The 14,433-nt window shown below is 41.5% G+C and overlaps 1 protein-coding gene across 10 annotated transcripts in view; it reads right to left on the minus strand.

Annotated features, from left to right (window-relative positions):
• LOC110486063 (signal-induced proliferation-associated 1-like protein 2) overlaps positions 1-14,433 on the minus strand; it is a 111,038-nt gene that overhangs the window by 95,205 nt on the left and 1,400 nt on the right. The gene's annotated exons all lie outside the window — the stretch shown is intronic.

Below are 14,433 nucleotides of genomic sequence, written 5' to 3' on the forward strand. Positions count from 1 at the left end.
CTACTGTCTTTATTATATTACAACAGACCAGCTGTATCTACTGTCTCCATTTTACTTTGGCCATTGTTGTGGGCCTGCCCTCCCTTCAAATTGGCTATTATTAATTTCAAACAACGGCATTGGCATGAGAAAAACTTACCAGTCCAAAACGATGTCCTCTCCGTTCAAAAAATATTCCTCCATTTGGGAATCGCTAAATTAATCGTCCTCCAACAATCTCGGTCTCACTTTCCCGATCAATTTTCCCGATCAATTGTGTGTACATCTGTATATCTAGACTTAGATTTAGCTTTCCCTGACTTAGTCACCATACTGATTGATATATAAACAGCTGAAGAGGCACTTTACCAAAACAATGCTGTGCGTAACATGCGTGGCTCCTTCCGGTATGAATCTTCAATGGCGAATTAACCTCTTTACGCCGGAGTTTACTACATGGGTTGGTCTTCCAAAACATAAGCATTACATATTGCCGTTTACCTCAGCTCATTGGCTATCTACCCAGCTAGATTTCAAGACGATCAGTGGTCATTGGGTTAAAATAGAGTCAGTCAATCAACAAAACAGAGGTCATATCATTGGTGCACAGTGATGTCATTACTTGTTGTCTTCAAATCGGTTTCTTTCAGTCAATACGTCCCGCGAAATGACCCATCGGGTTTGGTTGTGTTACAAACAAACCAGTTGATTGCAATGAAACCAAACATGACTGGAAAAGTCACGTTTAGTGTGTGTATTTACATTGAATGTGTCGTCGAAAAAGGAATGAGACGGAATTCACGACACAAGCGGTTCACAAAATGTTTCGTGATAGGCTATAAAAATGTATTTTATCAAACAAAAGACAAACAATGAGCATTGGGATTGCAAACAGAGGAAGATCGTCAAAGGTAAACTATTTATTTTATTGCAGTTTGTGATTTTGTTACGCCTGTGCTGGTTGAAAGAGTTGTTTTAATGGGGCTCTATCTTCAGATAATTGCATCGTATTCTTTTGCAGTAATTTTTTTTTTTTTAATCTGACAACGCAGTTGGATTAGCAAGATTATAGGCTTTCGAAACACGTGAGACACTTGTATTTTCATGAATGTTTAATATGACTATTTATGTAGCGATCACCGTATGTTGTCGAATTTCATCCCGCTTTAACGGGTTCGGTGCGCAGAGAGGTTAAATGGCCGTCTAAATGTTTAATATCGGTTATCGCTTTTTTCTTTTTGAAAGGAAAATATCCAAAACATGTCATATCGGTGCATCACTAGAGGAAAAAACACTGATCAAATGTTCACACTTTTACAGTGTTACTTGCATCAGCTGTTGTACAATATCATATAAAAACAGAAGAGTCTGCGGACAGCCACAGGCATCAAGCTTCCTCTTAAGATGCATTTTCTAAGCTATTTGCAATACAGGTGTTAAACATGGGCTTTGCTACACAGATAGATGACTACTCCATTGTCAACACTTGGATTAAGATCATTAGACATATATCAACATCTTCGAAAATATCACATACAGAGTCGTGAAAAAGTATTTCCCCCCTTTCTGATTCTTTTGATACTGAATGTTATCAGATCTTCAACCAAAACCTAATATTAGATAAAGGGAAACAGTGAACAAATAACAATTACATACTTATGTCATAAACAACGTTATGCAATATCGAATGCCCTGTGTGAAAAGGGTAGCCTAGTGGTAGTAACTAGTAACCGGAAGGTTGCAAGTTCAAACCCCCGAGCTGACAAGGTACAAATCTGTCGTTCTGCCCCTGAACAGGCAGTTAACCCACTGTTCCTAGGCCGTCATTGAAAATAAGAATTTGTTCTTAACTGACTTGCCTAGTTAAATAAAGGTAAAATAAAAAATTAAAAAATAACTGGTTGTGCCACCTTTGACTGCAACCAAATGCTTCCTGTAAATAAAATTTAAAAAATTGTGTTTATGAATTTTTTAAACTAAACTCCTTTGTCTAATATTATGTTTTGGTTGAAGATCTGAACATTCAGTATAAAAACCAAATATGCAATTAGAGAATATCAGAAAGGGGGAAAATACTTTCACAGCACTGAACATCATTAGCTTTTAAAAAAACAATTAAATATGTTTATTTTATCACGCTCAGTGCAGAAATGTTAAAGTAACCACAGCGCACACAACACACACAGGTAAAGAGAGGTAGGATCGACAGCAGACTCAAACCAGCAATGTTTCACTGTTGTCACTCACTGTGACTGACAGGCGCTGTCCTATGATGTTCAACCTTTGTCAGGTATCTCGCTCCATACTTTCTCCCGCTAAAATGAAAGATATGCATCTTCTAGCGACCTATTGATAGAACTCCTGTATCAGTAGGATCGTAAGAAAATCCATACGGAAATTGTTAGGATCATAAGAAAAGCCATGCGTGAAACATAAACATTCAAATTCATCTGTGAACATATGTTACACCATGTTACGATCACAAAATTGGGTTGAAAAGGGGGGTAAAATACAAACAAAAACTCCATTCTCTACTACTCCTCTGAGCTCTGTCTGCAATCATAACCAGTAGTATCTACCAGGAAAAATGAAACACATAATAATAATACTAATAATAATAAAGATGTTTGGTGAATCTATGAATTATGAATGACCACTGGAGTCCTTGCATCACTCAAAATCTTGCCAAAGCATATTCTGTAGGAGGGGTTAATATCAATGTTTCATTTGACATGATTTATATGAATTAGGTCATGAACATCCTTTGAAATTAACAAGGGAGAGGTTAAACGTAGGCTAAAGTCTGGCATAAGCTTATTCCCACACTACAATAAGTAGAACGGGGTTTCCTCTGACACATTGGTGTGGCGGGCTGCCAGGTTTTTGCGGGCGGGTATTAAGAAGCACGGTTTGGCGGGTCATGTTTCGGAGGACGTATGACTCGACCTTCACCTCCCGACCCCGTTGGGGAGTTGCAGCGATGAGACAAGCTCGAAATTGGGGAGAAAGGGGGGGTAAAATTCAACATCTTTTTTTTTTTAAGGAAAAAGTGCAGTAGCAAGAAAAGTAGAGGTCAGATTGAGAGAGAACTGAGCATCTGAAAACAGAGAGAGAAAGAAATCATTAGAGTGAGAGAAGACGCAGCAGACAGCCATTGAAAAAATAAAAAAGATTGGAAGAGTGAGGGTGAGAGGGAGAGAGCAGACTAAAAGCCTCAAGAGACGAAGAGCAGAAATAAGACAATGACAGAGGAAGAGTGGAGAGAGTGAGTGAGTGAATGCATGTTTAATGCCCCATTGGGTACATCAGAGCCCTTCCCCGACTGGAGGCGGTCACATCAGTAGATTCTAGGAAGCAGGTTTGGGAAGCCTCAACCAAGACAGATTGAACTACTACCCCCCCCCCCCCCCCCCCCAAACTGTGCTCCTCCATCCCCCCATGTCCTCTCTACCTCTCCCTCCCCCCCTTACCCCCCCTTCTCTCCTCTACTCAGGGAAAAGCATGCAGGGGTGGGCGTGGGGCCTGTCTGCATCGAGGCTTCCTTCAGCAAACATGTCTCCAGGAGCAGTATGTCTAGTCTCTGAAGAGTCACCTTTGACCTCTCGAGTCTGCCAGAGCTAATGATCTCATGAAAAGACATGCCTTTTTAAAGGAGACAGGTACTCAGATAAAATGTGTATCCTGGGTTAGGAAAGAAAGAGGGGAAAAAAGCACAAGTCTTTTGGGAAATGCTGACTTGTTATATAGAGCAGAATAGTTCAAGGCAGTGACAACTATAAGAATAAAATATTTCTCTGGTGTTATATTACTAGTTGAAATGCCTGTGTGTTTTGGAGCTACTCTGAAAGTGCACAATGAGTGCTGAGTAAGGGAGGATTAGTCAGCCCTACAAAGTCCTGCGCCCACACCATATATAAACCAGATACCAAAACACAACAGTCTAGTAACAAACATACATATGCCCGAACACCCACCTAACACATGATTTTCCAATTACGACAAACTCGCACATTATGACCCAGTCATCCAACAACACATGGACCATATACACACACACGAAAACCCGGGCCCCATGAATGATATCAAAGAGTATTTCTGCCCATTATGGAGTGAATTTGAACAGCGGCTCTTTCTGCGTTTTCACCTATGGCCTTTGAGTGTTCATGGCCGTATTGGCCAGAAATGTCCATTAAATAATCACGTATGAAGACACCATCATCCTAAATCCAAAAAGTCGTACTTTTGGGAGTGATTACTATTGCAAACTACGCAAAGGGCATGTTATCCGGTGATCACGGTCACTACCCATTATCTGCAGTTGCAACTAATTAAGCCTGTTGAAACTGTCCACGTCGCCGCTCTTGATTAGCGACCATAATTCCAATTAACCTCGAAACGGATGGGGTCATCTTCCATCTAATGGTTCCCTTTGTAGAACAGAAAACTCACCATGTGATGGCACACGAGAGACGGCACCGGTAATCGGTTCATCAGCGGCTCGTCGTGAGGGCGAGTTCACTATATAAATTCCCACAGTTGCCGGAATGGCTTCGAGTGGTTGGCCGAAGTGGGATATCGATGGGCTTCCTGGTTGGCGGGGTCAACTTGGGGTCAATGTTACCCGGCAGGATGCGGGTGGCAGAATTGTGAAGCTGGCGATACGCATTCCATGAATTATGAATTAAATCCATAGACAAGCCTATGTGACGAGCCATAGACAAGCCATAGACAAGTCTATCCATAGACAGAACTCTTGGTGAGTAAGACACGGAGCAGCACTTTTAAAAGATTTAGCTTCTCTGTTTGAAGCCTATGGTGGAATCACTGGACTGAGACTTTTTTTATAAATAAAAATAAAAACAGCTCTTCCTGTGTGGTTGAGGCCTACTGTGCTGAGTACCCTCTACAAATACATCCAAAAGGGAGCAGAGACGCTGCTCCCAAAAGCGAAGAAGATTTAGAAGACTTAGGTACGCAATAACATTTCAACTGGTCGGTAGATAAAATTTGTGTTATTGTATCACCAAAGCTTCTTTACAAAATCCCTTTTGGGAGCAGCAAACAGTTTAGTGTGGTGGCTGGGATAAATGTTTGAAGAATTGAAAAAAAAAAAAAAAAACACACAGATGGTGAAAACAAAACATAATACTTTAAAACCTATAAGGAATCTGTAGTTAAAAAAGCATGACAACAAATAGGACTCGATACCAATCCAAAGCCACTAGTCGGTCACACTGTTGGTAAATGACTACATAACGAAACATCGGTCATGAGGCCTTATGACTGGTTGGTAGTAAAGCTGGGTGAAATGGCCTAAAAATCATATTTAGATTTTTTCCAAATTGATGGAAAATATACATCTCAATTTCTTGAACGTTTTCTCTAAATAAGCTTTGTTGGAAAATTTAAAAAAAGGTCAATGCACTGCATTTCAAACAGTCAGGAATAATCTAATGAATTCAGGGCGTGAAACATTGTACCTAGGCTAAATAAGCATTCCACAATCATAACACACACAAATAATTTAATTATTTGATCAAAATAGTTTAATTATTAACCTGCTTTTTTGCAATAATCACAGATCTGGCTTTCAAGTCAGTCTTCGAAAATTTGATTGTTGGTTACAAATTTAACCTGAACCATGCACATCCACTAGTAATGACCACCCTATGGCAGGCATTGTAGAAAATGAACACGTCTCCTACACAACCTCTCAAGCACAAGGTCACGTGCTAGTGAGTAGCCAGCTAAGTAGCCAGACAACTTGGATCTATTTGCTTGCTAACAAGGTAGGCCAGTTGAACTATTAGGAATTGGTGTCTGTGTGAGAGTGGGAAGGTGCACAGTGCACACAGAAGAAGTGAAGAAGACGAGACCAAAAACACACAACACTCATGAAAACTAACGGAAAATGATTATTGCGATACAGGCATTGCACTAAAACATACATTTGAATTAATTTATGATACATCGCCCGGCCCCAGTTGGTAGTCATGCATTAGTCTGACGATATTGCCTGATTCAGAACATTCCTCTAACATACAAGCCAACATGGTGACAGTAATCAAAACCATTAGAGCCAATATGGTTGTTTAGCATCCAAAGCCACTTAGGCCTCCTAAAAGGGAATCAAACCCACACCCTTGGTGTGCCAAGCACCATCCTCTTAACAAAACTAAGTTCTTCTTGGTTCCTATAACTGAACCACCAATATGCTGTCATCTTTTTCTGCCTTTTGACTTGTCTACCAAAAATGTTCAAAGACAATTTGTGTTTGCTAGTAATCGTCCTTTAAAACTAAAAATCGGCAACAAACAACTTCCTGCCAATATCAGCACATCCATAATTTCCCTCAGCCAGCTCTGCTCAGTGGGACTTGATCAGATGACTTCCCATCCCAATTCATAAACGACATCAGCGGAGATAGAAGAGTCAAGTGATCCAGGAGTGTCAAAGGAGATCCCCGAGGGCTTCCAATTGAGATGTCACTTTCGCCTCAGTGAGGAGAAGGAATGCAGGGAGGGAAGGCCGGTAATCTTCTTTTTATCTCCCGTTCGAGGCTGGGGCCAGTGAGGTCAGTACCCGGCTTCTGCTCTGGGCCGGAGAAGACACAACACATCCCCCCCAGGCTGTAGTTAACCGTAGCACGGCCAGAGGGGTTATCACAAGCTTGAGTTCAGGGTCATTGACATGGCAGACTTTTGCTTTCCTGACGTTTTATGAAAATATCTGGTAAGGTGGGCTTAGTTTTTATCTGAAAGATTGAACAATGCAACAACTTTTTCATGGTGTCCTTTATGTTAGCCCTTGCCCTTTAAAATGTTTCAGTCATTGAACGGTCATTGAACGGTCATTAAGCTAAATGATACATAAGAAAAACAAAGATCCTTCTCTTCATCTTTCACAAATATATGGAATACATCTGGTAGATGTCTGGTAAAGCTGCCCCTGCAACTAACCGACACCAAGGGGAGAACTTCAGTGCCGTGATTGGTCATTTACAGGATTTTTACTTTTGACCAGCAAATCCTCAGAGAATCTGAGGATTCCCAGGGTTATACAAAGGTTACACTAGTGACCTATCATAGGTGGCGGATGTCAAACTATAGGGATGAGGTGAGAAGACCTCTCTGGGAGCCAAACAGAAAAGGCTTCATCGCAGCCTTTTGATTGAGTTAAACCTCTGATTGGATCTGGCTGACCCCCACGTCTGTCAACTTGGTTCATTGAGGCCACTTGCACCGTAACCCCCAAAAATCACCCCATGATTACAATTGGGTGCGGTGTACAAATGGGTCTAACAATGCCATAACCCACCCATTGTCATTCTGTCATTATCCCAATAATAATTCTAAATGATAGTGTATCCCAGAAAGAAAAGGACATTGTTGTACTATTATTTATCACCATCCACTAAACGACGAAGAATAGCAATACTCGAAGACGACAGATTTGTTATGAAAGCAGTCAGAGCAAACTAATCTTCCTTTACAGCACGAGAAAAAGGTTAAGGAGGATTACATAAATTAAATCAAGCATATCGGGCTCATCATCCACCCACACAAACAAACCCACAAAGAAAAATAGAAATGCCATGGGATATCACATCAGTGTAATATGGCGGGAATTGTCGGCCACAAACAACATCATTTGTACTCTGCTGTCGAGGACATTTAGTCTACATCCTCATTAATTCTTAGACAAATGGCTCGAAAGTGATCTCCTCTGGCAATGAAAAATGGAAATACCAAATGGTTCCCCAGGTCGTTGCTGAAATAACACAAACTGTGGGACTCCCATTTGGAGTTGATAGCTCTGAGGGACCAAATATAATAAACTATGATTAGTAAATCGAGCAAACAAATGATGCAAAGCATAGAAATGGAGAGTAATGTCCCCAAAGGGCTAATGTATGCATTAATACAACAACAAAGTCACTTGTCATTCACTAATAATTGCAGAACCATTGTCAAACTGTCATCTGAAAAAAAAGCCTTGCTCAATTCTCAAATGCATTAGTAGTGTTGAAGAGAAAAAAAAACACAAGAAACTTGTCAGCACAGCTGCCAAGATCCAATAGAAAACTTAAACGAGACGGTGACCAAATATGACATGACCAGTTAAGACAAGCCCCAGATGATTGTCGATGTAGACACCCACACTACTGCGTTGTAGCTCGTCGCTACTCGATAGTTACGAAGGCCTCCAAGTGTCATAACACTCTAAATAAACCCGTCTTGTCTTTTGATTGCATACACCTCAATGTTGCTTTACCAATCTTTTGACAGGTGTTTCTACAATAGCATAAAGGCTTCTCATTCTTTCTTTTCATAGACCCATCAAGCTCGATTCGTTGTTTTGCATTTCCCAGATGGACACCAACCAAGGATCAATTAGAGGTTATTAAGAGGTGAAATTAATCAAATTTTCACCCGGAGGCAATTGCTGACATCCTGAAAACAGCTTCGACCTTGGGGAAATTAAAGGTGGCCGTCTACTTTAAACACAGTTTGTTTTAAGCAACGTTTCACTTGTCTTTGTTAGTAGTTTGATGTAAAAGTTCAAAATGTCTAAGATCTTAAAGTTACTTTCACTGAGAACTCTGGAAACAATGTGTGCACTTAGCAACTGTATCAGCCCTGGCCTACTATTACGACTAACTCAAAGATTCAATAGCCATAAATTCAGCCAAATTAAAATGTTGCGAAAATAATCTCTCAGCACAGTCAAAAATACCATTTTGCGCAAACCAATGAAACAAATACACTTACAAAAGGCCAAAAGTCCTCAATTATACTTGTCAGCAAGATTGCACACAGCATCCATTTGTCACATCTAATTTGAAACACATCCGAACCGGGAGGTTGATTCAACACCGCCCCAGCTAAAGGACACAAGCATTCAGGCACACTTGATTGGTCCACAGTCATTTTCAAATATTAAACATGTTTTCAACAGATTCTTTTCTGGGTGAAAATAAAAGGAACGTGTGGATGTGACTCCTATGAATGGAGATCGGCGATCTATTCTATTGGTGTGGTAGATAGTGGTGATGCTTTGTCGTCAGTTTTTAAACCGTCTTTAATAGGAACAAACGCGTCTCTGAGGAGAAGTCGAATTGGATCTCAGTGTGGGCTATGGTGTCAGGTGTCGAGGCAGATGGCTGCATGTTTGGAAAAGCGCTTGCCAGCAGCTTGATCCACTCCCTTGAGAGTATGTGGTGCTGGATAGAGAATTTCAGATGATAGCGTAGAGGTTCCAAAATGTTACAGAGACTGGGAAGGCGGTTACAACACACGAGCAGGCTAAACGGTATCCTTCCTTACAGGAGTGTATGAGAATAGCAGTAGTGTTTGATTCAAGCCATTCATATTTTCCCAAGGATCCACCGAGAAGAAACTCTAAAAAGTAGAGTTGTCCCATCTAGAAAGTTCATCAAAAAAGGTTGCTTCAGTATTTAAATATTTAATTGGCTTAACTCCTTACACTTAAGTCAATCCACTTAATTGACCTTAAACCTTGACTGTGGTCCGTGACCTAAGTCAATCACCTGACCAGTTTATGGCGCCAGCCCAAACACCACGCAGGCCCAGTCACCGTAGAGTAATTACAGCTAATAATAGATTAAACACACAAACGAGTTGAGTGAATAAAGCCGTCCACACTGGTAAACCTGTTAATCCCATTTTTCAACCTGCAAGGGCTATGGCCCCCCCGTGACTGACAAGCTGGGCTGGCTGGAAAAGTAGGGTGCTAAGACCAGGTGATTCACGTTTGAATGTCACCGCGTTCAGTAGAGCGGAAGTCAGAGGCCTTTCCCCGAGCTGGCTTTGCCTCTTCAAGGGCTCTCTGCTGCTATCATGGGGAAGGATCCGTTTTAATTTCCATCGACCTGCAACTAAACTCTCTATGGGGTTTACGGAGGAGTGGCGCCTGCCTGGCCACGGACTCCTTTCACCTGTGGTATGGAGAATTGGGAATGAAGGGAGGTGATTGTGGAGGCAGCTCCTCCCTCCAGCTTCACAGTGAAATCAAATCATTGAAGACCACAGGGTGGCCCAGATGAAGGGAGGTCAACGGGGAGTCCAGCAGAGACTTCCGGACTCCATGCAGGGACACCAAGAAAAGGCCTGGCTACCGCTGTCCATCTCACAGATGGCCCCGGCTAGCTAATCCCAGTCTGCGTCCGTGCATTCCCTTGTTACCAGATACCGGATCACAAGAGTTGATGAAGGCCCTTTAAAAATGTGTTTGCCCAGTCCTAAAAATCCCTTGTCTGTAACACTATCATGCAGCCTTTCTAGTCAGGCACGTTGAAATAGGTCTACAAGCTGGCCTGCGGTCAGGTTACACATGTGGATGATTCGATGTGCAGACTATCGCCAGTGGCCATTTTCCTGTTCTGCACCACACAGGATGTGTGTACAGAGAAAGAAGTGTGCGGCACAAAGTTGCAGACACCTGGTTAGGAATTGAAACATGTGCAGTACACTACTGGGCAGGGTAAGAAAAAGGTCAAGTGAAGGACAAGAGGAGAACTTGTTTAGTATGGCACCGAGTCCTTCCTCTCTTGACCTTGTTTGGAGGAACACGAAACACATCAGGATTGATTCTCTCACTTCATTATCTATAATCATGCAAACCATGCACATGATCTTCCCTGCCAAGTAGGATACTGGCGATGAGCTCACACTCCAATTATTTAACCTCCCCGGGGGAACCAAAGAAGCAGAGTACAAGGAGGTGGGGAATATGGAGATGAGTAGAGAAACCTGACCCGCAAACAACAGATCCAGATAACATTACACCCCAATGCCCTACAGTAAGGAGTACTGAGTTTCCAAATATCAAGAGTGGAAAGGAGGAAAAGGGAACGCAGATAAGGATTTACTTTCATCTACAGTGAACACCTTGCTGAGGGACGACTTTCCTTGGCCTGCTCAAGGGGACCTTAATGCAGACAGAAAATACCCTGAATACACTGCTCTGGAGTGTGGGCTGCATCTATAAACGGGCTTGGCTTGTCTCAGCTGTCCAGCATTCCAGGAACAGGATTAGAAAACAAAAGCTGTGCCTTTTAATTAGCTGCCTCCAGTAAAGAAAGTTGGAGCCCCATTGAGCGGGCTTGAGTGCTGACAGGTACTTTTGCAAGTTCAGATAAAAGGAGCTAATCTGGCCAAACAAATCACCCATAAGCTTGTCCTCTCAGGCGCTTGGCAATACAAATGCTATTGATTTTAGCCATATGAGGAGGGTATGCAAGTTAGAATTGGTTGCCAGTTTTGAGCATTTTAGGCATGTTGATGAGTGGAAGTATTTTGGGAGCCAAAGGACCTTGTTTCCATAGCCATTTTTTAGGGATTCTCGTGTGTTTTGGGGACTATATTTAGGAAAAAGCTAATCGAGGCTAATGTATTCTTGGCTGCCTCTTGAACTACCAAGGTCTATCCTGGAGAATACGACTCCCCTTTTTCAAAGTTGAGCATTTCTGTCAGATTCGTTTTCTCATGGCCGATAAACCACTTCACAAGTCATGGTGTTTGACATCTCAAACACGCAAAGCATCAGCGAGCTATAAGAAGATGTACTTAGCAGGCGTTTCTCCAAAAGTCTGAAATCAAAAGTACCGCGTTGTAGGCTGATGAAGACAACAGCTGGACTGTCAAGGTTAACACTGCCACACCAGGTAGAAGAAACAGACTTAGTTTCAATATAAACCAAACCCTTACACAGGTACCAACTAGTTTAGTTGACAAATTGTCCTAATATATGCTTGCGTGTATGAGACTTATTTTAATAGCATAATAATATCATCATCATCATCATCCTTACGCTATCAAAACACAATTTTTAGCAACAGCCTACATACTTAGGATAGTTTAATTAGAAACTATACAAAATGTCTTGTAGAGCAAACTTAGCCAACTTGAGAAAGCATACTCAGTGGTGTAGTGGAGGGTATACGCAAGTATATGGCGTATAACCATTTATTTTCAATGGTCATTGCATATACTCACTTCTTAATGCCCAGGATGCATACCATCAGAGATGGAAATATGCATTTGAAATGTAGAAAGTGATCCAAAGATGCAACAACCATCATGGGTTGCCAATATGACTAGGATAATGCTTTTGGTTGCTTGACAATAAAAGAAAGTTGAAAGAAAACTAATTGAACAGAATAATACTTATGAGGAAGGCTTTATAAAATAAATTGCCTCCACATTTCTATGGTGGAATTTTGGCTATAGGCTACTTTGAAGCTAGGTAAGAAATGCCTCATAATATGAAATAAAATGTCCAGGTTTCAAACAATTAAGGAACAGGAAAAATATAGCAATGCTAATGATGGGCCTATCCGTCCTCAGGTAGATGGAAAAGCTTTCCCAAAAACCTTCTCAGTTAAATGTTAACTAGCTACAAAGTAGCTAAAAAAGTAGCCTTGCAAAATAATATCATGATTATTATTATCAATCCAGTGGCCATTTGTTTTGCAAACTCCATCTCCTGTGCAACAGAAACACCACTAACCACAGTGTTTAGGTACCTGAGCCTTTGAATTAAAGGGAAACTACACTCAAAAATACAAATGGCGTACATTTTTTCCCAGGTCTCAAAGGTTGTCTGTCTCCTGATGTGGTTTATGCATTGTTGTGGACTTAGAAAAACAACAAAACTAAATATTCTATTTAAAAAGGTGTGAGAGCGTAAACCTGAGAGAAAAAAACAAACATGGGGCAAATCTGAAACCTGTGAATTTCTGACTCTGTTGACAGACTTATTTATCTGTTTCAATAGTAGGCCTACTATTAGCAAGCCCAAGATGTACTCTTAAGGAGCCTAACATTGCCGTTACTCCTAAAAGGTCAAAGGACCTTGTGTTATTTTCGGAGGTAGACTAGCTCTGGCTGCCAAAACAGCCAAATGCTCCATCCAAACAGGAATTGATTCTCAATTGCAATACAATTCTAGAAAAACAAACCGCTTTACTTTCCTATCCCAACAAAATACTTTCACAAATGCAAAAAAACACACTGTTTCAACCAGCTTTATCACAGTTGTAGCTGACAGTATTTTTTAGAGACATTTCTGGCATTACACACAGGTGTTCGGCGCATGCTAGATAGCACAGTGGTCCCTCTCTCTTCCGTATTTCTTCTGTAAACACAAACCCCATAAGAAGGTTGTGTATAAATTGAATTTTTTTTGCTGATATGAATGATTAAGTCATTGTACTTCCAAAACTGTACCACAAGCAATGCATGTCAATGTTCAGAACGACTGTTAGGGCTCTTAACAAAACTCCCCAGTACAGATGACACCTTCATCCAATGACTTGTAATGTAATGTAAAGGAACGGAGTCATGATCAAGGGCTAACTATTAAGGTTTCTTCATGCTTCAGTGCGGCTGGCACCTAGCCAAACGAGTGTGCTCACATATTCCCTTTAAAGACCTTCACTTGAAAAACAATAATAAAGCAGCAAAAGTACTGTTTGTCCATCTTGAGGCGCCATAGCCAGTAGCCATTCACTTCCTCAAATAGTCCGAATGAATCTTAGATAACTCAAGAAATCTGTGATTCATTTGGACTTTTTAGTCAAGGAGATCGTACTCTCGCAATTTTACATCCATCTAACTTTTTTGGTGCAGTCTTTCTCAAGTGAAAAAATCTGAATGAAAACGTGTCGTCTATCGTTAAATGACAAACACTTAATTTAAGAATCCCTACTGCTGAACACAATGACTGACGAAGGGGCGTAAACTTCGACTACCCGAAATTCGGCTCATCTCAATTTCTTTATTTTATTTTTTTTACCCCTTTTTCTCCCCAATTTCATGGTATCCAATTGTTTTAGTAGCTACTATCTTGTCTCATCGCTACAACAAGTTGAAAGTCATGCGTCCTCCGATACACAACCCAACCAAGCCGCACTGCTTTTTAACACAGCGCGCATCCAACCCGGAAGCCAGACGCACCAATGTGTTGGAGGAAACACTGTGCACCTGGCAACCTTGGTTAGAGCGCACTGCTCACGGCCGCCACAGGAGTCGCTGGTGTGCGATGAGACACCCCTACCGGCCAAGCCCTCCCTAACTCGGACGACGCTAGGCCAATTGTGCTCCCCGATCGCGCCGGTTACGACAGAGCCTGGGCACGAACCCAGAGTCTCTGCTGCAGTACAGCGCCCTTATCCACTGCGCCACCCGGGAGGCCTCGTCTCAATATTTTGTGTGTGCACGAACAGACGAAGAAACCCTTGCTGAAGTCCAAAATGAACATAAACATCAAAAAATGTTGTCATAATATATACACAAACTGTTTCCGAATATTTCTCCACTGGAAGCATGGGGGCCTTTAAGCCTACTGCATGCTTCTGCTAGGAGTCCCAAACTAGGGTGCTTCGCTAGAAAAACTAGAAAAAAAGCAACAATAGTACTGTTTGTCCATCTT

The sequence above is a fragment of the Oncorhynchus mykiss genome, chromosome 13, assembly GCF_057628025.1.
Source record: "Oncorhynchus mykiss isolate SJ-2025 chromosome 13, ASM5762802v1, whole genome shotgun sequence".
NCBI lineage: Eukaryota > Metazoa > Chordata > Actinopteri > Salmoniformes > Salmonidae > Oncorhynchus > Oncorhynchus mykiss.